The 25,535-nt window shown below is 36.7% G+C and overlaps 1 protein-coding gene across 2 annotated transcripts in view; it reads right to left on the bottom strand.

The window, feature by feature from the left end:
- Positions 1 to 25,535, bottom strand: part of LOC117235011 — a 346,097-nt gene that overhangs the window by 238,939 nt on the left and 81,623 nt on the right. The gene's annotated exons all lie outside the window — the stretch shown is intronic.

Raw genomic sequence — 25,535 nt, 5'->3', positions numbered from 1 at the left:
GTAGGACGAAAGTAAACTAAGATTCCAAACAAACCAACATAGTTTCCTAAAATTTGATGACCTTCCTACTTTGTCGAAATCGCCTATCTTTTTCTCCTTCGTTTTTATTCCCCATACTCGTCGCTCGCAGTCCTTCTTTCTTGCCCAATTTGTTTCCTCTTTTTCTTTCGTAACGTGGACGACACCTTGGTGTGTAATTTTCCAAAATTTCACAATTCTGCTATCTCGTTTCATTCGACATTTATTCCTGTTTCCTGGGTCGTTAATCGGCACGTTGATTGCCTGCAATTTTCGAAAATATCCAGGCAAAGAAACAGTCGTTTCGCAAGAGACACAGTGTAAATTGGCATGCTGCGCGAGTAAGTTGCAGGCTTTAACGGCCAAAGAAAGAGAAATCAATCAGTTATCGATCCTTCCTGCTGGCAAAAGAACGATTTCGTTGAAACGAACCACGCACCTCGAGTGGCTTCATTCCCCTTCTTCGTATACCTGTTTCCCTGATCTTGATAACAACTTTTGTCGATATCTGATAAACCATTAATCATTTTTTGAAAACATTTTAGCAGATCATTATGCGTATTTAAAGATATTCGAGAGATATTCGAGTTCAGAGATTTCGTGTAAAAAGAAAAACTTGATCCAATGTCACGAATTGTATGTCATAATTCTTCCACCGTGATGTTCACGCGTTGATAGGAAATTCACACACAATATACAAAAATACGTCGGGTTTGTTGGGTTGGTGCTAGTTTTAGGGGCGCGTTGCGTATCTTCGTTAGGACAAGCCATCGTAGTTGTTCAAAGAGGTTTATATTTACGATTTTATGTGTACAAGTGTTGATTTAACAGGGTTTAACAATTTAACGTGATTATTAGACATTCTTAAAGTAAAGACAATGTTCTTAGGTTCAAACAAATCCACGGCCAACGGGTTAACTCTTAGTACAATTGAATATGTTTTGGAGCTTAAAGTGACATTTACTGTCACGCACGGTATCTTTCAGACTGACTGAATAGACGTTGTATGTAAACTCTCCAAGGTGATCATAAGAATAAAAGACTGACACGATCACACTTGTCAATTGCTTGTTAATCGGGATTATCAATAAAATTCCAGGCGTCGTTACTAGGTAGACTCGCGTAGAGCCGTCATTGCTCCTGCCCCGGGGCTTGTTTGTTAATACAGCGCGTGTCCCTCAATATTGGTACTTCTACTGTTAAGTAAAACGTTCATCTCGTGACCGTTGCTACGTTCGGTGACCAGTTGTGTCACCTCGATCCCAAGCCCACTGTTATAATACTATAATGAACAAACAGCTATAATGAACAGTTTAGACCAAAGTATTGGGAATCTTCCCAAAATTCCAAAAGAAAGGCCCGTTGTCCCTACATCTCTGACAAATATATAAAATATTAAAAATACAATACTTATTGTAGTATCTAGTAAATAAAACAAATTTTTATTTACAGTCTGTTTCTTTAGTTATCCATAAAAATATAAAATTACCAAAATATCCGCAATCTAGTAATTACATATTTGATAATTACTGCGTTAAGTAGATTAAGTACGCTTTTCGAGTTTATTCTCCCCATAACAGTTGAAAGTGATACGAATGTTCGAAATGATTTGCTGAATTTTGAGTTGGCACAAGTTCTAATCTATTTCAATAAGAAGATTGATCGTACCTACTTCAGTATATGACGGATATGAATATTAACGACTGTACATTTTAATTAGCACACTTTCGTTCGAATAAAATATTCATTACCATTAACATACGTTGACCTGCGCTCTCAATTCGCTCTAATCCATGTAAATCTAACGCTGCGTAACACTGAAACTTCGCTCAGATTAGCCAAGTCGCGCGAATTCGAGTCTATGTTTATACAAATCAAGTTACTTGATTTAACATAATTTAAATTCAACAGACTGTGACATGACACTTAATGGAAACTGGATGGCTAACACTGGGTATATCTAGATCCATCTGATTTAGAAAAATAATATCGACAGGCGCTAAGCTAAGAAACAACGTTACACTGTCTCTGCATATTACAATATGCTGTTCTTTTCAAGTCTAGAGATAATCGAAAGAAACACAACTCTGTTTATAACTTGAAACGATATTTCAAGTCGTTTGAAATGCTAATATCATCCTCGAAGTTTTGACAAACACGTAGTTATCAATCTTAAGTTAAGTTTTATCATTCTTAGTACATATCGGCCTGTTTCATAAATTTTAGAATTCGTCAAATTCAAATTTTTTAAATTATCTCCTGTAGGAGGGGAATCGATAACGAAGCACGACACAGAAGCAGGTAATTTATTGTATTTCAACTATTAAACCTTATACGAATTAATCAAATTATCTAAATCCAAAAGATTTGATGGACAAAGACGTGCGTAGAAGCTTATAAAGTATCTCAAGTTAAATGAATAATACGTTCACGCTGTTGCAAATGTTTCAAGTTCCAAATTGACTAATTTGTATGAGATTTGATATCAGACGCGTCACGGTAACAGCGACGAAAGCAATTTTTTAGAAAATCCAGCACAAAAGGTTCACTGTGCTCGAAATAGACACTCCCAATTGCTTTTTCGTAAAAATTTCCAAGTTAATGAAAAGCAACTTTATTTTCTCGGTCATTTTACTCGCGTGATCTATTTACGAAGAAAAGTAATAAAACGGAATACTGCATCGTAATAATTTTGTTACGCGGCCCGACAACGTGCACGCAAGTAACGTCAGTAAACGAAATGGCACGCAAGTAAATTTAATAATGTGCAGGGCACGCGACGGCCGCGGCTACTTTTAAAATTATGCCGCGAAAGCAGCCGATTAATGGCTGTGCCGCAACTAAACTTTCGATAACCATTGCGCTGCTCTGTTTCGCGTTCGAAAATCTGCCAGCAATTCATCGCTGACCACGATCGTCCAAGGATAATCTGGCAATTAACGACCCAACGTTCTCTACCACACGTAATCAATTACGTGTGCTCGCGCCTCAAAACCGCCGAAGATTAAAATATAAAAATAAAAATCGCAAGGCAAACTGAAAAATTTACGCTGTGTGTTCTACTTTGAAACTATACGCGTTTACGCATTTGTAGGTTTTTCGCGCGATCTTCCGGCAATTTTCGTTTGAAATTAATTTCACGAAAACAAGACATTTTTTTTTTTTTTTGGAATACACCGTTTGTCGGGAAATCGCTCCTAAAGTATAGAAAATTGAAGGACTTAGATTCAAACGTAATTAGATACGACGCTCATTTTTTAACGATTCGTTATTGGATAGATTGTTTATCCGTTAAATATTAATTCGACGAAGTGTAATATCGTTACACGTACGTCAGTGTGAATAGCTTCTGTATGTTTGATAAAACACGTCACTTTGATTTAACAGAGAAAATCAAAAGTAAAATTGCAACGTATAAAACAAGTCACACGACCGAAAAGAGTGACCTTTCACGTGCATCGTACTATCGCGAAGCGACGTATTAGCTTTGAGATAAAGTTGAAAAAGTCGTTGTTAGTGAAATTCGTCGTTGTTCAAATTGATTAAGTAAAAAGAGAGAGAGAGAGAGAAAACGAACCCGGAGATAACGCGACATAATTATTCCAACAAAGCCGAACATATCTGAATAACTCGAAATTCCAATAAATCAAAATTCTGTGGAAACAAATAAACAGAGCCAATTTGCCGAGAGTTGGTCGAGTTAGCAGCAGTCGCCTATTCAAGGCAACAAAACGCAACGATCGAACGTCGATCGCGGTAACGTAACATCTCACGTAACTCATCGAGGGAGCAGCAATTCGAGAAACACGAAGCACAAAAATCGGCAGAGACCCGGTGATTCAGTTTCGGCCGGGCATTATCGTTCGTCGATTTCCATTCTGCCCTGAGCCAAACGGCGCCAAAACGCAAGCGGTAATTGGGCGCAGGAGGCAGCAGACCGGAGAAACTAACGGAATTTCACGTCTCCGGCGACTTTTACGCGAAAACTATCGTTCCTAACCCATTATTACGTGTGACTAACAAGCAGAAGCGAAACAAAGACGGATAGAAGGCGATGGAGTGACAGGTGAAGGAAGATCGACGACCGAAAACGAGCTTACGAAAAGGACAGCTCGCCGGAGAGTAAGGAAAAGCGAGAAGAAAAAATAATACGAATTTGGGACGCAGTGAAAGGAAGACAGAAGTAGGGTTTGACGTAGGTAGAAACTAGATACAACGGAATAGACGCTCTTTTATTCGGTCTGTGTTTTAAGCGTACGTATTTTACTTGGAAAGTCCTGTAGGATGGATAAAGAAACGAGACGAATAAAGGAACAGAAAGTCAGCAAAACAAATAAGCGATATATTCTTTGGACTCGAGTTTGAAACGAGATGAAAAGAAGAGAAGCGAGAAATGGAAAAGCGGAAAGAATTTAACTGCAGAATTCTGTTTTTATAATGAAACATCGCAGTCCCATGTTTTGATCTTTTTTTACATTAGCAAATAAAAATTCTTATTTGTATTGGTTGTTGAAAATGACAACGTGAACTCGCTCGCCATCCATATGCAAATGTGCTAGTTGCAATAAATAGTAACTAGATGATCGTTCTAGATACAATCGATAGATTTAAGATATTCTTTCGTTTTTATCCCTAGTCCATGTAAGAAAGTGCAATAAAGGTTTTTCTTGATCCAATCCAATAAAGGTATTATGATCCTACCTCTAAATACAGAAATAACAACATAGATGTCGGCTAAACGTAATTTGTTTATGTATATATATATATATTTCTTGCTTCAGTATGTTATATATGTACACATGAAATAAACTTTGATGTGCATATAAATATCCAAACGTATAGAAGATGGACTGTAATTTGTGGTACCACAGAGAAAAGGGTAGTTCCGTATGATCTGTGCACGTTTGTTTTTATCGCATTACATAACGACAGCATATGCACCAGAGATAAATTTTACCAGCTAATTTAAAAATTGTTGAAAATATTTCCCGTTTCATGGAACGCGACTCTCCTCCTCCATTGAAATTTCCACCAGCAGTTGCTGCTGCTTTACTTCGTCAGATGTTAAAACAATCCTCTTTTCTAATTATTCGAAAGTGTTATTTCCTCCAAATGCAGCCAATCTAATATGATTACAAAAATAAGAATCGAAGAAAATTAAACGAGACGTACCGTACGAATATTCAATTCTCTGGGAAACGTAACGTCGAGGATAAAATTTTCGTTTAAGTAGGCCTATCCGTTTCTTCGTTCTATCGTCGATTACACGATAACTTGTACATTTCATTCCATTTACAATTAATATATATTTTACGATTAATAATTTATGATTCACGATAATTGGTTATAAATGATATTCGCTATATATTTTCCGATTAATCGAACGCTCGTTCGTACAGATAAGAATCGATAGTTTTATGGGCGTCGAGTTGAGTCGAGTCAATTGTTAAGTGCACAAAATTTCAGACAAAGGAAGGAACAACACGAAGAGAAGGTCCAACGACGAACAAAGAACGACGATCGAACTGTGAAACGAAGACGAGTATTTGAATTTTAAGGGCGGAAGAAAGAGATGAAAGGCGAATCAGAGTGAGATTAACGGAAAAAGAGACGAAGGAGAAGAGATGAAGCTGCGTAGACTGGAGTAGCGGGATTTTAGAACGAGAATCGGTCTGTTTAACGAGCAAAGAAACGCGAGCAAAGACGAGGTCTGACGGGGAATGAGACGAATAGAAGGAAACAAACGCTTTTACTACGAACCAAGAACGATGGAACATGAAATCATTGGCGCATTCATTGTAAATGGCAACGAATCGAAGTTTGTAATAGAGCGAGGAAAGATTCCTTCCAACGATAGCTACGTTCTTTGACGCGGCGTAGAAATGTTTTCGGCGGTTGGTTCATGAGAAAAATAAATGGTTGTCTTGATTTCGAATCGACTAACGTACGAGATCGAACACCTACGTTAGAAAGACGTAGAAAAATATATTAATAGGAAATTTGTCGAAAGAGAGACGTTCTAGGATATTCAGTTTCTTATACGTACTCTGTTTCGTTATTTATAACAAAATAAATTAGTCGAAAATATCAGGAAAAGAGATCCTACCCTTTAAATTTTACATTTTGTATTATTTTAATAATTTTTAATCTTCACTTGGTATTTAAATAACTTAACGATTGTTAGAGTGGTCACAGTACCGACGTTTAAGCTTTAAAATAGCGTCTCATTTGGTATTCTGATTGCGATATAATTCAAAAAATAGTCGTGAATGTAATACCTGCCGATAAGGTATGTGTACACGTTTCATTCTGTATTCTCATTGCGTTCTAACGCAATAAAAATGCTGTTGAAGTTACCGAAGTGGTTTAGTTCATTTTTAATTACACATAATGCAATGATACACACGCAATACACATTATATGCAAAAAGTGATACGAGGAGTTTTTCAAAGACCGTAAGCCAGACTTGAACCAACATAGAATCGCAAGAGAATAGGTTAACACGAGCAGAAGATGAAAAAAATGTTATTGATATTAAAATTGACCTAAAAAGGACACCTCGGTACCTATATGTAATTGGAACTGTTTTCATTTTTAATAATAATTATTTTATCTTAAAAATGGGCCTTTTCATTCGCTCCTATCCAGTCTTTTACGAATTTCCTCAAAATCTTCTCGCTATGCGTGCTAAAATAATGTTTATGTAATATATCGGATCGTTATTATGTTTCGTATATCGTTTTTTTATTTTTTATTATTGCTATTACTTATTATTACATTTATTACTACTAATCAGGTTATTTTTAACGATATATTGCTAAAAAGTTTATTTCTAATAACACTCGCTCATCTACTCCAACAGACTTCTTCCTCGATCGTAAATAAATGTTGCAACGCGTATTTTAAACTAACAAGCTTGTAATTATAGGCATTAGAAACATGCGATAAGGCATGAATGAATTTAAAAGTTAATGCAGAAATGCAAAATTTCTAGCGAGAAACAATTGAATAGGCGAAGCAGAAGTTACGAACAACACGAAGATAAATCACGCGAGTCGTTTAATGTGCCTCCTTAGTTATAGTGCTTTATACGAATGGTGAATTATCATCTTTGGCACGGTATCAAGGCCATCCGTTCGTTCTTTCAAACTAGAAGCTTACGAAGCAAAAACAGGACGCGAGAACTCAAACTTTTCTCTGAAACATTTCTACGTTATCCTATAGCACCATTTTCCGCTAACACCATCAATGATTATACGTAGAATTTTACGATATTAACAATGTTCCAGCCTTCGTTATACAAGTTTATAACAGCTTTGACCTTATAAAAATGAACACAAAGAGATTTCCTTCGATTTCCATTCTCGTTCGTGTTTTCAAGTAGATTCTTATGGTGAAGTTCCGTTTCGTCGAATAGTTCAAGCCAGTGTACAAATGGCGTTTTAATCTAATTCCTTGACACTTTAATCGCGTGGCTGAATTCGCAATTTGCTTTCTTCCAGTTTCGTTAAATATCGCAAGATTTTTTCCATTTTCATTCGGATATCGCTTTACACAGTCGCATCGGCATTTAACCAGTCATTAAAACATTAGCAACAATTCCCTTGAACTTAAGTCGACGCGTCCCACGTCCTCGTACAAAAATATACCTTTCGATGAAATTTTCCATCAGTTAGGATGCTTAATCGGAGAAATATTCTGCTGGTTTTCTGATATTCCGATCTATTAGCGCCACGTCTTATTCCACTGTTATATTTATCAACGTTTGTTTTCTTCGAAAAATTTGGGCAAAATATCTGGAACACTTATCAGGATTTCTACTACATTAAGCAATCGATGGATCTCTCAAACGTTCCCGAAGGTCAAACATTTGAAAGAATCTGCACGTGTTTAGAGTTCTACTTAACAAACAAACATTTCGTATGCACCAGCCGACATGCGCATACTCTTATCTCACTAGACTGGCAGACTTTTATGCAGTCTTTCATGAACACAATCAAAGAAACGGAATCCAAATAAAGTTTGCACGCAATTTCGCCTTCCTTGAACATTGAGCTACGTCCATTAGATCGAATCAAACAACTTTAGAAACTGCTGCATTAGAACTACAAAATGACAAGTTCATCGTCGAAAGTTCGTACATTTCTGCGCGTTATGTACGCGTTTGCATATTTCAATTTCCCACGGATGTGCAAAAATCTGCGGTCCGCCTATTTCGCGCGAAGCAGAAAACAACGCCCACGAAACGATAAAAAAAAAAAAAAAGAAGAAGAAACAGACAGATAAGCCGACAAGCGAGATGGACAAACGCGCGAGGAAAAGCAAAGAGCGAACGGGCGAAAGGCGAGAAAACAGGGAGCAAAGATAGAGGACCAAGGACAGACTCAGCGAGGAAAGAGAAGAAAATGAGAAAATAGCGCGGGGACGATTAGATACGCGGCGAAAGAGAAGAACGGCACGTGTGTGTTCCGAATAAGAGAGAAAGAGAGAAACACAGAGAGAGAGAGGGAAGAAGAGGCGCGATTCATCGTGAGCAAGTGGAAGAGAGGCGAAGGAAGAGAGGGAGAAAATGAGGGAAGGGAAAAGCACGCGCGCGCCTCTGGTACTTGTATCGAATAAAGAGAAGAACGAAGAAGGGAAGAGAGAAAGAGAGAAAGAGAGAGAGAGAGAGGGAGAAGAGAACGAAAAGAAAGAGAGAAAAGAGGCAGTGAAGGCCGACCGCTCGTCAAACGTCTCTCTCAGCAATTCTTACTCAAAATTTTATCTATCCCACGCGCCTTTCTCGCGGCGCGCCCCTTTCAAACCCGCCTTTTCCACGTGACAGCGCACACTGTAGCGTACAATAGGCAAAAATTGGAATAATCGTTATTCGATGTTGATCTTGTTTGTTGAATGACGTCATCAAACAATTCGGTCAAAAGTCTACAAAGAATTAGTAAAAATCGTTGGCACATCGAGATTCGATCGCTTGATAATTAGCTGGCTCATTCGACGTACATTCTTGTTTATTTAATCGCGGTTAAATGGTATTACACCTTAGGCGTGGAGAATTTGAGCAAAGATGTGTATAATTTCAATTTCCAAGTTTCTCTTTCTTTCTTTAAAGGGAGGCGATTTTAAGGAAAAAACGCGGTTCCAAGAGTTTTGTAATTCTCATTGTTCTGTGTGACAAAAGTATCGTATTACGTTGCTGTGTAATTTTTTATAAACTTCTACACTGCATGTTCTTTATCTTTTTTTAGTGAAATCTATTCGTAAGCGTCTATTCACCACATTTGTTCGCAGAAAATTTTTGAAGTTACGCAAAAGCTCTGTTCTTTACTAAATAGGCGCAATATCTAAGAAAAGGGAGGATAAACGATCTGTACACGATGCAAAAAATTTACAAAAAATGGAATGATTGTTTCCAGTATCGGCGCTGTTTGCTCAAACGTCACCGTATGTGGTTCGACAAAGAGATAAATATCGAAGATATTTCAACGGAGCCAGCAAGTAAGCAAAATATTACCAAAAATTTGATAAACAAATCTTTATTCGCCTCGGATCTCCTGATATCAAGTTTCAGAAAAATTGCACGTTATACGCATTCTTTGATCTCTGTTGCGAATCCTCGTTCAAATGCCGTACTGTGGAACGTGGACTATGAACGTGCGAACGTTGCCTGCGAACGTGGCCAGTGAATTTTGATTTCTGTCCCGAACGCTCATTCAAATACCACACTGTGCAGCGGCTCGAATCTGACACGCAAACGCGAATCCGACGGGCAATTTCGATTCGATAGAGAATAATAGCAACTTGCGAACATTGTTGCGTAACGTGTCCCTTTAGCTTTCTATCTTTGATATCTTTTTTCTTTTTTATAGTTTTGACATTGCAACTATTACACACCGACGCTTTAAAATATAAAGTTTGCAGTAATCGAATTAAAATGCAAGACATACAAAAATATACGTAGAGATATATAACGTGAGAAAGCGTGCTTCTGTATACATGTTTGAACAAACAATCGTACGAATCAAAATGTTTTAACATTTTCATCAAAAAGTTTTTACGTTCAGATCGTGTTTTGACAAACAATCGTCCAAATCAAAATTGTACGTATAAAGTTGGTATGAAAAATTAAGAGTTTGACTAGTGGTTCTAGCACCTATTGATATTTAAATTCTCTTTATTCCTGCAATGATCGCCCGTGGCCTTTCTTATAGGCGTTGTTGGTTTAAAATGTCTTTCGTTACTATCCCTTTCTTAAACCTGACTTTTCGGCATTTTTATGCGAACCATCGTGTACTGTATACGTAGGTTTCAATCTTACGGTACTCCAAGATGCTGTTTGATTTTATATGGTGACGTAGTACCTACTTCTTGTTAAACGATTAAAACGGAGCTAGCACGTTCAAACGATGTGTCAGATATGAGTACAATACGTAATTTTAATCGTCATGTTTGAATCGTATTGTACGTGTCTTGAAGTGTATATACAGGGTGGTTGGTAACTGGTGGTACAAGCGGAAAGGGGATGATTCTACGCGAAAAAAGAAGTCGAAAATATAGAATAAAAATTTTTCGTTTGAGGCTTTGTTTTCGAGAAAATCGACATTGAATTTTCGCTCGGTACGCGTGCACTTTATCGCGTCTCGTTATAACGAATCTCACTGTAGATTTAAAAAAAAATTAAAAAAAGTTACCAACCAGCCTGTATATTTCAATGAATTACGCTTAACTTAGAGCAAGCGTAGCTTTGCATTTTTATACAAATTCAACGCTTTTACGCTTTTTCTCGTAATTCGATGATAGATAGGGAAAATGGGAAAAATATACAGAAACGTTTATTCCAGTTACATATAACGCTGTGGCGAAAAGCGAATTCAGTTTGAGCCCATTTTACCCATCGATCAGTAATCGCACATAGCGAATTTCTCGAAATTTAATCTACCTTTACGAAGTTTACTCCAAGGAAGAACTTGTCCTACCTGAAACAAAAAGGAAAGGTTCACGATATTACGACAAATATCAATTTGTATTAAATTGTACGATTAAATTGTGCATATAAATAAAATTCCAAGATAAATTCTAAATTGAACAGAACATCTTGTAATTGTTAGAAAAGCCCTAAGCGAATCGTTACTTACAGTATTAAATTACAGTATCTGGTTGTAGTTGTAGATGAGAAGAAGTAAAATATCTACGGATATAAGAAAATCATCGAAAATATTAATATCGCTGAAAGATAAGAAATACATTTTCTATTATGGTATTTTCTAATATGATCAAACTGAACGCCATAGCTGCCGATGGAAACATTTAGATACTCTAAACGTAAAATGAAAAAAGGCTATTTCCCGGAAGAGGAAAGGTTATTCTACCGCGTGATAACGCCGCAATTGCTATTCGTATCCAACACGATGTTGGAAATTGATCGGGAAGCAGGCACTTAACTGTTACTTTAGTCGGCATATTATTCCTATATTATATTCTTGGATTTCCATTTATCTCGGTAAATAAGACATACAGTAGAGCGTTTATTATCCCAACTATATAATCAGGGCACACATTGTTCAGATAATCCATTTATTTTTATTCTTCACACGAGAGAATGATAATTTATTCTTTTATTATTATTATTATTATTATAAATTTTAGTAGCTAACGTTGACCATAAGAGCAAAAACTTTTCAATAAGAATGTAATAATTTCTTTCAATTTCTTCTTCTCGAATCTATCTTACAATAAATCATCTCCAAATGTATTGGTGTACCAATGACCGAAGTTCTAGTATACGGTTTTCAGAAAAAGAACTTAAAGCAACGGAAACGTGATCGTAAGAAATTATAAGACGAAGGAATGAACGATGAAGCTACGTATTTCAAGAAAAATATATAGACATGGAATACTTAGATAATTCTTACAGCGAGCAAAACTTTTTAGTTGGCAAAAAGGAATTTAGTATCCTAATGATACGAACTGTGGATAGGGAAAAGCGGTATATTTTCTTGCTATGTACAAAGTGTTTCATTTTAGCATATACACGCGTTTTCATAATTCGATATACGTACGTGGAGCAATTATAGAAGTTGAAATATTTGAGTATAAATCATAATCTCGTGAAAAAAATATCCTAATATTGTACAAACATTGACAAACAAAAGCAGCACAAACAGCAATGATATCAATGAATAACAAACGAGAGCGACGAAAACAGTAAATAATGGAAGAAATTATTTTAGTTGATTATTCTCGTGCCTATAAATTACCAAACATCGATATTGATTCTCAATCTGAAAATCCTAATTACTTACACGCGCCCAATATGTAAACAGCAAGATCCACTATACAACAGACTGTTACTAAAGAAGATTTACCATTTAGTTATATAGTAGAATATAATGCAATTATATATAATTAAATTATTTATATATATTTTTATTAATAGATACGATACGGGCGAAGTAGCCACCTGTAGCAGCTTTACAAATGCGCACCCTTTCAACGCGATTCTTCGTAACGTTTCCATGTTTCTTGCCTCTGTCCTATTTCTCCGCGAATATTCTGCTGTTTGATCTACCAGCCGCGATAAAGAAACGTCCTAAATCTACGATTATTCGAGCAACGATGGATTCGCTTGGCACGTAACTACGACGTGAAATCTTCTCTCTGTCTGCGCAGCGGGTGATTAATTTTAACGTTAAATTCTTGTTAAAACGCGTTGTCGTGACGTCGAACGTTCCATATGAAAACTGAATGGTCCGCGCAACACAGCCGTTGCTACGAAATTACCGTTGCCAGAAAAACTGCCACGACACCAAGCGAAACGAGATAACGACGAAACAGAAAGCTAACGCTCCTTTCACGGCACTTCCGAATAACAACGAACGAATAACAATTTCCAATCCAATAAAGACCACTCCTCTTTGTCGGACGCATGGAGCGCGAGAATTCCAATTCGAATTCCTATAACTCCAAGTTTGCAGCGTGTCGACGAGTACACGTTGGGGTATTTCCGAAGGAAAAGGCTACGCTTTGATCCTGTAGGTTCGTAGGGCAGGTACGCGTTCGAAGAGAAACGAAAGAGGCTGTGTCCCAACCATAGAATCGGCCGACTCTCTTCTCCACCTTGTGGGCGGCGCTCGTGGAAACTGGTGGCGTGGAAACTAGAAGGAAAACTATTTTCGTGCAGGCTAGTTGGCAGCATTCGCAGTGCCCCTGCGTCGAGACAGGTCCATTAAGTAATGCCCAGCTTTCGTGGAAGTGCTCGATCAGCGTGACGCTCGAGAAATCCGACGATTATTTATTTTCGCGATCGCGATTATCCGGCGAGCGTGCGTAACGCGACGACCGGTGATTCGTTGTTTCTCAGTTTCGTAATCGTCGATTTAAGATGATACATGGATTTTTTTTCTGGCGAATACAGATGAAGTTTTTGCTGGAAGTTACGAGACACGGTGCTTTTTATTCGAGGCCGTTCGATTCAACAAGGGTAAATGAATGGCACAACGTCGATCTTGCGGCGGTTAACCGCGTTCTAAAGACACGGTTCGAGACGCGAGAAAAAGTACACGCGTGCTGTCATTTCGTTAACGCGTTAAATATGTATCGTGACATCGATCATCGGTAACAGTGACCTTTCTGTTCCAGTCATGTACTTCATTCTTTGACTAATCTTGCGAATGTTCCTTCTTTTTTATTTTTTTTATTTTTTTTTTTTTTTTTTTTGAAAGTATTTGTACATTCACGTAATCATTTATTGCGGTTTCTATTCGTCGCGAAACAAATGACTTCGAACAAACGTTGATAAATGTCTCAGGCTTCTTTACATCCATGCAAACTGACATTTTTCCATCGTCGTATTTCTAGCGTTTCTATAATTTCCATTAAAATCTATTGTACGTTTCGTTACAAGATCTAGTAATAGCAATTGAAATAGTAAATATCATGGACCGACGACAAAACCTCTGCAAACCCCGACTACCCTTATTAAAAGGAGACAATAAACGCATTCTACGTATTTTAAGAAATAAAAAAATAGGAAAAGTATAGGAATCGACATGATACGCTTTGCAATGGAACCAGAATTTAAAATGCTAGAGGTGACCAATGTCGGATACGATCGCGTCCGACACAAATTGGCACTGTTAATCCCGCGACTGGGACTACTGTAAACCGGCGTGGCGTGTACACGAAACCCGTAAGCGTTTCGGCTATGAACTTTTAAGGGGATAAAACCAGACGATGCTTTTCCCGAAACTCGCAGGCAAAAAGCTGTCGTTTGGCACGAGGCGACAAAAACGGTACGACGCATCCGAAAATATGCGCCAGTTTCGTGGAGCGCGTCCCACGAAAAGAGTATGGCGCGCGCCTTTGAAGGATTAAAAGCGTGGCAAGGGTGATAAAATACAGGCCGGTATATACGTTATTCGAAAAAGGAAGCGGCAATTTATTCGCATCAATTCGGATAACGAACCGTGCCGTATCGTATATCACTGTAACGCGCCGACATTATAATAACGCGTCGCTTGGAGACGCGACGCTAAAAGAATTGCTAGGATCGTTTTAATGCCGCTTAACCGAGTTATTCGGGAAAATACGCTGCCCGTAAATCGAGCGCCGCTACGAAATTTAGCATCGGCCAATGACAACGAAATTTAGTACGCTATCGGATAGCAGAGTTTTACGGTGTTTCGTAATTCGTGAAATGACTTTTCAGATGACTTTTTAAATATTTGGGACTAGAATTACGGAACCGTTTTCGGGTTTCTCCGACGGACAAATGAGTTATAAACACAGGAAACTATGCATGCAAATTTATATAACGTTTGTTCGCAAGAAATATTTGATCATCGAACAGTTGCGAGTAGCATAGTTTTTAACATATTGTGTATTGCGGATGAACACGTAGAAGGTGTTTTCAAGAGATATAAACGAATATTAGTACCAATAGCTTGATATTGTTAAAAAAATGAATATTATGTTCTTCTTAGTGGCTGAAGCTTTCTAATGTTTCGAGCATAAAACGATGTGAAAACAGAATCTGTTTAAAGAGATTTACGTAATTTTCGACGCGACACAACTTTAATCTATCGTGAACATTGATCGTGACTTATAGAGATTATAATTCATCGAAAATAATATAGTTCTTGCAACATGCATTCGTTTCTTCTCGTCTACATATATATACATCTACCTTTATCGGTTTTTACACGAGAAATTCATAAAAATTCCAACGCTCGAGTTAATTTTACCAAGTCGTACGATGTTTTCTTGATGGACGATCTTTAACCGAAAAAAGAAATCGAATACATATAACGTTGTTTCCAATCTTGACACTCTGAATATTCTCCTTTTTACCTTTATCTATTTGCGAAACCGGGTCGCATTTAAATAAACCTTCTATATTCGTCTCATCCAATTTCATCCATAGATATCTAATTATAGTGACTATATTCTCTACATTCTCTACAATCTGGAAATAACTTGAAATTTCTTATTGGTAGAATATGAGGATCACGAGGGGAAGATACGACGCGTCATATTTTGCTGTTGGTCGCATGCGAGCGATTTAAAGATCCAATAAATTGTCGATCGATTACGTACTAGCAAAATTTGTTTATGGAATCTTCTTAAAAAATATTTACATCAAAAATATCGATTATCATTGGACTGTGCATTTTAATGCATAAAAATTTATATGCTGCGAAAATGCAGAGAATGCACATAATGTGCAAAGATGTATAAAATACTCAGAGCACAGTAACAGTTATAATATTTAGCGGATGAAACAAATTTTTGTTTAGCTATCGCTTCTTTAATTATGTTTCTAAAAATATGAATTTCCGATCTATTTTCTTTTCTTTTTCATTTTTCTTTTTTTTTTTTTCATCTAAGTGCAAAACTACTTCCATGTCTGTAGATCAAATAGGTTGCCTCTATTTTTAATTGTATTAAAATATTCACTTTTATATCTTTGCACGCAAAGTAACATCGAAGTAAAAAAGTCGACAAAATTATACATATCATACTTTTTTCTATAACTTCGGTGTATACGCTTTTAAAATTGTTCATATGGGGAAAGTTGATATAAAAAGAAATTGGATATTGTTAGTGTGACTCCTGTATCGCATTGCGCGAAAGTCATCCGAGGAAATATTTCGAAGTAACGTTTCAAAGTTTTCCAAACGAAAACCGCAGCGGCGATTCCATCAATGCGCTTCCAACTGAAAGATTCAAAATGAATGCGCTCGAATCGGGGAGCTTCCGTATTTCCGAGCGGAATAAAAATAAAATTGACAAATAAAATCTATTCCATTCCATTTCTTTCCAATATTGTGTACTCGCGCGTATTCTAACATTTTTATTTTCGTTTTATTCACAAGTTGATGTGACGTTTCGTTCGACACGCTAACGTTCTCTTCTATGTAAATAAAGGATACTCATTACAAGAGGACCTTCGTAATCCTGCTGCACTCCGATCTTGATATTTTGAGAAAATCTTTACGAATAAAATTTGAAAGTGAAATTATGCATCGAAAAGATTCTTCCGTTGCATCTTCGAATTTAAAAAAATGTTTAACGCGATGGAAACATCTTAAGCACATTTTTCTCCACTATCTTCTATTAATATCTCTTTATGTTTAAACAGAAGGATTTTATTTAACGACGTATGTAATTGAAAAGGAAAACAACGTGTAAGATCTAAAGATAGCAGTGTTTTAAAAATAGCTACTAAGCTAACGAATTTTTAATGAAAAGCAGATATAAGCCTCGAAGCAAGCAATATTTTAATATCTTTAATGCCTCGATATCATGGCATGCAGTGTGTTGGCTATTTTAAAGAGGATGGAAAACGTTTAACTGCGTCTATTAAAGCAACTAGAAAGACGATATTGGTAATACGACATTGATCAACACCGTATTAAAGCTGCTTCCCTCTAAAAAAAAATAATAAATTTGACTTGAAAAATTCATTCAAAGAACGCAACAGAGTTAAACGAGAGAAAAAGGTCGAGCCTCGTTAAATGATACGAGGATATTTATTTCATTATAAATAATAAAATTATGCGTCGAATGTTCAGCTGATATAAACTAGAGAATTCAATGTAATGTATAGCCGTGCGATCGTAACTATAATTTCATCGTCTGATTTCTCTACTTCAGTCAGCTAAAATGAAAGATCGTCAAACTTGTCGACTGTATCCTTTTCTTTTCTGACGAGTGATAGACGTGATTTCAAAAAATCGATAAGTATTACTTCAAGCCAGATCTATTTAGACGCTATTACGTTCATACGTGAACGCAAACCTGTTTAAAGAAAATCGAATCGAGGTATTCAGCTTATCTTCGAAGTGTTCGAATAACGAATCAATATGTCTTCTTGCCGCTTCAATATTTTCTTCAATCTTTAACCACGATAATTTACCCGATTTCGTATTATACATATCGTTAGAACGTTTCAGTCTCTATAATTTAAATTTTCATTTTTAATATTCCAGATAACTGGATTTATCGTTTGATGCGATTGATTTTATCAATCTTCTAGTTGAACCTCATATTGCAGGACTGAAAGGGAGAAGCTAATTATAAAACTTCTTTCAATTAATGCTATTTTTAATTCGGTATTGCAAAGCTGTTTTTGGCTAGCGATATTTAATTTTCTAAGAAGACTGTAAATCTGTTATTTCGTTAAATTGAGACTAATTTGTAAAAACGATATTTAATAGAAAAAATGATTTTTTCAAAGTTTTCTCGCACAATACATATAACGTAGTATACATATTAATAATCGAGATACTGGTATCTCTTTATTTCCGATTTATTACCATTACCGTACGACAGAGAATAGATAAACAAATTTTCCAAATCCATTCAAGTTTCTCTACTTCTTGAAACACACGAGTAGCTTTCAATTACATGTTTCCGTTTCTCGTATCATTAATTGTAATTATAATTGCTTTTGCAACATCTTCGCGCTTTCCTCTATTTCTTTCGATATCTATATTGTATCTATCATTGCCTCTGCTGAGCCAGCAAATAATTTTGTCTAATCTCTTCGACGATATCTTTTCTTTCCTTTCGACGTTCGATCAGTTCGATATTTTCTCCTTGGCATCGTTGTACGCAAGATATTAACGTGTACGATATTAGCTTCGTATTAAAGCGATAAGCGATACGAAGTCACAGAAACGACGCGTAACAGCAAAGAATACAAGCAAAAAATATCGTTCCGTTGATAGAACGTTCAGACAGCGAAGCGTTCTTATAGCTGAACTTTTCTCTAGCTTACGTCGATCAGAAACGTACAAAATAAAACTAACAAAATAAAACGCTTCTTTATTATCGCAAATATCATCGATTACAACGCGCACTTCGTAACCACCCAATGCCGTCGCAATAGCAAAAGAAGCAAACAACAACATTGGCAGCGAGAAACCTTGGAAGAAGGCGAGGAATCTTGTTCCTCGGTTCTTCCTAATCATCGTGACGCTTTTATCGTGTCGTCGCGTCGGCCGAATAGGAAACAACTCCAGCTGCGGCGTTTCCTTATAAAAGGCCTGGAGGAGGCCGGTTCGTGTGTCGTGTCGACGAAACGGAAAAGCGCCTTTAGGGTCGGCTCGAAAGGAGCATCCAGCCACGCGCATTACCACCCTATCTGACGCGCTTGCCACGGGGTGGTTACCCCTTATCAGATCGCACGTTAAGCACAGGTGCGAGAAACGTCCGTGGCCATGTAGCGCGATGTGTACGTGGATTCCGCACGATGCAAGCCAGGTAGAAAACCCGCCGGCAATTATTGCGCCTTCGAGTGACCGGCGACCGAGGGACGCCGCCATACGGAACACCATGGTATTTTCCATCGATCGATATAAGTACCCTTCTGGGCCAGCCACGAGATTAATTCCTACGCAGATTCTTTAGCAGAAAATTGTCCAGAAAATAATTAAAGAACGTTGAATGCAGTATGGCTGCTACGTAGACTGAAGTATGTAGCAAGGAAGCGTTTATGTTCACGTGGAAAGAAGCGTTTAGTATCTTTTGCGTTGAGAAGAGAAGCAGGTACTCGTGGTAGGTTCTGGTGGTAACTTTTCGAGCTGTTACGTTTTAATCGATCTACTATACACACGAAGAGTCCACGGGATAAAAGGGGAATGTCGATTTTAACGAATTTTGAGTTCAACGTTCTGTATGCTCCTGTGCGCGCTCTTTGTCGCCGATCACACCGTGTTAATTCGAGTAGCAATTTTCCGAGTTTCACCATGGTTGTAAGAGACCGAATTATACAACGTAGTTCTCGCTGTTCGCAGTTTGACGTGTCGCGTAAAATTGTAAGTTAAAGATGGAAATGATGCAGAGGAAAATGAAGAATGAAATGTTTCATTTTCACATAGTATCTATAAGGAAATACGAGGAATTGTGGTATTATATATTACACATTTATATTTAATTATCAAGCTTGTTATAACGTAATATAAGTGTGCACACGCGTAATATATGCGTATGTAGCCTGTAATACGAGTATCAGGCTTCTCGATACGATACTTCACTGTTTCACCGTATATGTACAGAAAAATCTTGATTAGAAGGTGAATCTTAAACTGGAGCTTTAACGTTATAAAGAAGATCGAAACAAAACGTAATTGAAAAGTCTCATGGATAAAGAGATCTTTAAATATTTTGAAACGTTACACGCATAACAAGTTCGATCACTCCATTCGCAATTACTTTCAAACTACGTATCAAACTATAACACATATCGACACACATCGTTGGATAAATCTTACCGTGCCAATTAAAATGCCACATTTTCTATGCTACTTGTTTCTATCTCACTCGATTGTAAATCGTCTCGTCTCGATGAACCACAGTTCTAAATGATTAAATATTTTCTAGCAAATTCTAATACCGCAAAATAATCTAACGTCAAACATCGAACATCATCGATGCGATTTATCACTTATTATATTATCATAATCGTGACATTTTACGAAAGCATTTGTCATTAAAACATAACGTAGTTTTAAATATTCATCGGTCAAATATGTACATAAAGGATTGCCACTTTGAACGTTAAATAATAATTGAAAATGACCGTTCAATTGTCACTTAATACGCGCGAACTTTCGAAGAGAAATAGGGCCACATGCCATTCTATGTGCATTGTTAAAAGTAGGCGAATAATCGAACGACAGCATAACAATCGTCTTCGTCCTTAATTTACCTGAATCACTAACGAGCATAATGCACTGAATGCAGGACGTCCTGGCTACAGGTCTCGCTAATATCGAGCCGGTTGAATGCCATTCGTTAACGATCGATAATGGTAACGTGAAATTTACAGATCAATTTTCAGCTGTCATCGTTCGAAGAAAATTTCATCGTGATATTTGAAACTAGAGTACGGAGGACGTTGTCGTTTTTTAGGCTGCCATTGAGTCGTTTTGCATTGCATATTACACGTGAGAAATAATAGAAAAGCAGATGGAATAGCTAAGAAAATAAATAATTCACCAATCTCTTGACACGCGTAAATTTTTCTCAAAATTAAATAACTTTTTACCTTTTCACGCTATATGTTACTATGTAAAGTAATAAAAGACAACAATTTTGGAGCGATGAATGGAAATTCTCAACGAGACGTTACGTATCTGTTGAATGATTTCTACAAGAGAAATATACTCACCTTGACAAGATATTATTCGGTAGAAATTTTATGAATTAGAATAACATATACAAAATTTGTCGACGAAAGAAAATCATCTAACGTGCAATTCCATGTAACTTTTTAACGATCTTCTAATAATTACGCATTTGATTACGTTATAATAATTCGTTCTGAGCAATTCATTCGAATAATCCACTCTTGGACGTGATTTCTTTATTCAGAAAATTTCCTACTATTGAAACGTCTTTCGATTCCTGTTAATAATAAATTATATCGTATTTACATATAAGAGAATCAAAAGCTTTTAATTAGAACCTAACTGATATCGATTTGTCTTTATTCATTTTTAATTTTGAAATTATACAAGTTTCTAATTATTTAACTTGGCACCTACTGGTAAATTAACATTGTTACAGCTAAATAAAATAATCTATTAGAAGTCTCTGATGGAGAGAGGATCCAGTTAACGTGTTACAAACTTAAAACGCGTTACATACGTTCTTAGATTTATTCAACCATTCTTTTATACAAAGTCACGTCCGACATTGTACGTATTTGATATAAAATACACGAGATATACGATTCAAGCCAGTGCATGAACGACACTGCGAGATATCTCGTCCGCAGATGTAAAGATTCTAAAAGATTGATAACGATAATACCGGATGTTCATGCACTTTTCGAAGAAATTATATGCAGCGCTTTAATGAACGCGTTTTAATTCCTCCACATCCGCAGACAAGATATCTTGGAACTCGATGTTGTTCATGTGACGCTTTGCGCGAGATACCTCGCGTGGCTTTTCATTAGAACACGAGATATCTCATCCAAAGTGTCACAAGAGCGACGTCGAGTTACGACGAGATATCTCGCACGTGTTATTTCTACATTGGTCGCTATACCGCTTCTACATTAATTTTTTCACATTTTATGTAGCTTCTAAAAGAATTCTAGTTCAGTAATTAAGATCTTGTATTTCGCCAAAAAAACAAAAAAAAAAAGACATACACACGCAGTTCGCATTATATTTCACGGGAAAGTGGGATGAAGAATAGATTTGCAGATTTATGCGACATTTTACAGAAAAATATCGTCTGTACCGATATTTTTATTGGTCGTTGACGAAACAATTAAAACGTACGAGAGAAGGAACGGGGAAAATAGGATAAAATGAAAACAATTTATGAAAAGCGAGAATTTATGAGAAAGTACAAAGAATCGTCAACTACCAGGAGAATAATGTTCAAGACATAGGTGAAACATAAATTAGTATAAAACGTTGATCACGGATAAGTGAAATGTTAAAGTACTATCGTGCTGTTCTACAGGGAATTTATGCGTGGCGTACGTAAAACAGAGGAAACAGTTTAAAAAAAAATACCCAGTGGCCTTCTTACATCTGCAATTACCGCGTAATCTTCAAGAATATCTGGCAGAGAGAAATTGCTACTTGTAGAATTCATGAGACAATATTTTTTTACCATTATACTTGTATATTTGTGGAATAAGTGAAATTAAAGCGATATTGAAATTCGGTAATAATTTTCCTCCAGTTATGCAGGAAAACCTTACACGATATAAACGCGATAATACGATAAACACGATAAACGATATAAATTTTTCAGTCTCCAGTCTTAATATGATTTCGTTGTATTTAATTCTAATGGCTGCATTTCAAAAAAACTAAACTGTTTTTCTGTTCTTACGTTCTGACGTCTCGTATTTACGTTGTAACGACGCGAGAGGTAAAACGTATTATCGCAGCTTGGAGCATACTTATGCCTCGTACGCTTCAACTTGATGCTCTTTAAAAAAGAACTCGCAGGCCTGAGAGCTCAAGTGCCGATGATTCACATTTATAACCAAAACACATCGTGTAAAAACATAATCTTAATATGTTTACGCCCCTGCATATTACGTTTAATTACTAACGTCTTTTATGCGCGACGCATGATACAACGGTGATTTCGAAAAACGATGAAACGAATACAAAAGCGGCACATTTTCGGTAACACGCGATTAACAACCGTTTTGTTCCCAACGTCGTCATATACGTCTCCCTTTTGTCATTCAATTATACAAGCATGACTAAATAAATCTGAAATTTTCTCATCTCCCAAACAATTATCTTTTGCAATTGTGTCGTTCCCTTTTTCCAACAATGAGATGTATTTCGATTTAACAATTCAAAGTGGAAATCCATATTAGCGCTGCATCATTCTGTACATTGTATATCGTAGTAACGTAGCATTCCTTTTTAATGGAAACTAAACACGAACTACTGGTTGTTCAATCTACTTACTCGTACGCGAATTTCTACCATACGAACGAGAAGTCATAGGTGACGGAGATAATCAATGGATTTTTATTACATGATCTTCGATCAATAAAACGTTCGTGCCTCGATCGGTTCGTGTAAACAGTTTGTTTAACGTACCATATATATGGCATTGTTATTTCAGAAAGCAACGACGTAAGTATAAGATTACAAAATTTCTGGTAAACAGTCTCCAAGGTACCTTATTTTTCTCATAATAAGACAAGGTAATCGCAATATGTCGGTTCGATTGTTTTGTCCTCCACATTACCAAACCAAAAAAAAAAAAAAAAAAAAATTATCATTTATTCGTAAAACATAGATTTCTCCAATTACTGAAAAATATCCTTTTCGCCACGCGTTTCCGGTTCTATAGTTCTTCTTCCAGTTACCCCCACGCATATACATGAGTTCCCTTTTCTCGTTCTGACAAATTCAAAAATTCCATCTTGTCCTACCATCTTTTGCAGACTGGATGATTTCAAGGAAATCTTACTTCGGCAAACTTGGCCACGCGTGTACGGTCTTATTGAGATATGTGTAATTTTGTGTGCTAGACCAGATTAGCCGCGTATTAGTGACACACATATGAGTGTATGTGTGTGCACAGATGAATGCAACTGTTCCGTTAGTAGTGTGAGTATAGAAGATGGCGAGACAAAGAGAGTGCTGAGACGCGTGCAAATGTATATCGACGAAGATCTTGTAAATCATTTGTTAAATAAATCTAAAACTATTTTCATATAAATTCTAAGTGTGATCTAAATGTTCCTTTACTTTTATTTCAGCGATTACGATCCACGATTCTCAACAGATTTATCTCACGATCGATCGAGAAGTCGCACAATTCCGACGCGAAAACCTTTAAAAATAACGCCATGCCAGAAAAAAAACAAAGGGGTATTGAAATAATAGAAACAAAGCGTGATACGAAGATACTACGAAGAAAGAGAGAGAAAAGGATCGGAGGGATGAAAGGGAAAGAGGGAGGTAATAACGGGCAGAATAGATCGGATAAAGCGGCGCACAGGTAGGAAAGAAAAAAGATGGCGCCAACGAGATACACGCGTTTCGCACGCCACGTTACCGATGAGTCGATCCAAGATAAGGCGCAACTAGGTTACTCCACGCCGTTGCGCCATTCCGGCTTAATTGATCGGCCAGTAGGAAGGTGTACACGTCGCGGAAATACACGTCGCCGTAACTTGCTCGATTATAAAAACGCGCGATTAATCGAATCGTGGTAACTGGCCCGTCCGGCTTCCTGTTCGACGATGTACATAGTTCCGCCGAACTGAACCAACGACGTTGAAAAGGAAGAGACAGAGATCTTTCATCGTTGACAATAACAAACAGCGATACGCGTTATGAATTTTTTGGTGGGAGATACGAACGCCTTTTTTCCACGAGGAATACATAATCAAGCATTTTAATTAAACGTAAGTATAACGTAACGATCATGAGAAACAATGGCTATGATAGTTTTAGATGCTTTCGATAACCTGACAAGGACATGTTACGTGTAGCTCGGTTATCGATAATGAAATGCGATAGTAAAAATTTGTACAATTTAAACGGGAAGTTAAATAAGATAAGAAATTCGTCTTTAAATAGGATGCTAAAAGTTCGCTACATTATTGCCTTCGTCCTGAATACAGTAGTCCGATATTTTAATTAATAATTAATTAAGGTGAGCGTGAGTAGATACGAGCAAACGATTATCGCGATTGTTTCATCGTACGAAAGTCGTTTTATGATTAGAAAGGAGTAACTTTGTCTAACGTAAATAGGTCGAGATGAAAAGAATCTCTTTTGGAAGATTTAAGCAGTCAAAGATGTGTTTATGTATGTGTTTTAAAAATAGCTGATAAATTGAGCTAATTTTTATAGAAGCCAAAAGTATAAATATTTATTCAGACGAAAAATATTGTAATGTCATTGAATATTTCGACTTTACGACAAACAGTATTTTCAAGATTATTTATTATGTTATTTAGAAATATTAGAATTTTCTTAGTAAAATTCTCTCGCTTTATAAATTTACATTATGAAAAATTCGATAGAAATTATCGCATAAATCATTACACGAATTTTAAGTTATTCGTAGAAAGACATACATATTAATGGGAAAAATACCTATATAGAACATTGTTATGACTTCTTATGTCAATGCCTGCAGAGAGATAAAGATTTTTGCATTTCCGCTACAAAAGGTTAGTCGTCGTTTATACTGTAAAATGTTATCGGGCCAACTTTTATGGATTTCATGTTAAAATTTAAATCCACAGGCTAAGACTCTTTTTACCCACGATGTAAAAACTCTCGAGCTCGCTTTCGGCTTTGTGAAAGCTGTTTGAGAAGATAAAACTCCGTGTTCACCGTGCTATTAACACATGAAAAGCAATAAAACCGTCCTTAGACTGGCTGAGGAATTTCTATCGTACATCAACTTCTAACTTCTCTTCGTTTTGCTACAGCCAGCCTTCGTCGTCCTCAAAATACGCGTTCTAGTACCATTAACGACGCGCAGAAAATTTAATTAACAAACCC

The sequence above is a fragment of the Bombus vosnesenskii genome, unplaced genomic scaffold, assembly GCF_011952255.1.
Source record: "Bombus vosnesenskii isolate JDL3184/JDL3185 unplaced genomic scaffold, Bvos_JDL3184-5_v1.1 scf7180000013314, whole genome shotgun sequence".
NCBI classification, from domain to species: domain Eukaryota; kingdom Metazoa; phylum Arthropoda; class Insecta; order Hymenoptera; family Apidae; genus Bombus; species Bombus vosnesenskii.
Note: the sequence above shows the minus strand (reverse complement) of the source record. Positions and strands in the feature narration are given on the sequence as shown.